We start from the raw sequence: 1,311 nt of genomic DNA on the forward strand, positions 1-1,311 counted from the left end.
TTGTGCCGTCGTCAGCATCAAGGGAAAAGTCTTCCTTGTTGTTGTCTTGGAAAAACAAGGATAAAGGAAACACTCCTTCCCTTCCCCTCCTAGGAGAATTGGGGAAAGTGTAGGAGAGTCTTACTTGTTCAGGAGTTGGTTCTGCACGTGAATAAGGGAACCCACGTTTGGACAAGCTTCTTTGGAAGGGACTTTGGGTGGGTGGTTGAACAGAGACTTTTTTTTTACAGTAGGAAATCTGGGGGAACAGTAAAAAAAACACAGGATTTGGAGTCGTATGTAGATTTGAGTGTCTACTTGCTGCTCTCCCTGTGAACTTGGGCAAGATATGCTCTGGTAGCTTCAGTGTTTTCATTTATTACTTAGGGAGGGTGAAAGATGAGGCTTCTGCTATTTCTGTAAAGATTTAGTCTCGAAAACCCAAAGGGGCAGCTCTACTCTGTCCTATCGAGTATCTAGGAATCCGAATTGACTCTATGGCAGTGGGCATTATTTAGGGATACTGTTGTTAAGTGCAAACGAGTCGGTTCTGACCCATTGTTGTTGTTGTTAGGTGCCATCGAGTTGGTACCAACTCATAGGGACCCTATGTACAACAAAATGAAACACTGCTAGGTTCTGGGCCAGTCTCACAATTGTTGCCACACTTCAGCCCATTGATGCTGCCACTTTGCCAATCCATCTCGCTGGAGGTCTTCCTCTTTTTCTCTGACACTCCACCCTACCAAACATGACATCCTTCTCCAGTGATTGGTCCCTCCTGACAATATATCCGAAGTACGAAAGACTAACTTTGGCCATCCTGGTCTCTAAGGAGCACTCTGGCTGCACTTCTTCCAATACAGATCTATTGGTTCTTTTGGCAGCCCATGGCACTTTCAATATTCTTCTCCAACACCATAATACAAAAGTATCAATTCTTCTACGGTCTTCCTTATTCACTGTCCAACTTTTACATGCATATGAGGTTATTGAAAATATCATGGTTTGGGTCAGGCGCACCTTAGTTCTCAAGTTGACATCTTTGTTCTTCAACACTTTAAAAAGGTCTTGTGCAGCAGATTTGCCTAATGCAATATGTCATTTGATTTCTTGACTGCTGCTTCCATGAGTGTTGATGGTTGATCCAAGAAGAATGAAGTCCTTGACAACTTCAATCTTTTCTCCATTGATAAGAATGTTGTTTATTGGTCCAGTGGTGAGGATTTTTGTTTGTTTATATTGAGATGCCATCCATACTGAAGGCTGTGGTCTTTGATCTTCATCAGTAAGTATTTTAAGTCCTCTTCACTTTCAGCAAGCAAGGTTGTA

This window comes from Chrysochloris asiatica, unplaced genomic scaffold (genome assembly GCF_000296735.1).
Source record: "Chrysochloris asiatica unplaced genomic scaffold, ChrAsi1.0 scaffold00006, whole genome shotgun sequence".
Taxonomy (NCBI): Eukaryota; Metazoa; Chordata; class Mammalia; order Afrosoricida; family Chrysochloridae; genus Chrysochloris; species Chrysochloris asiatica.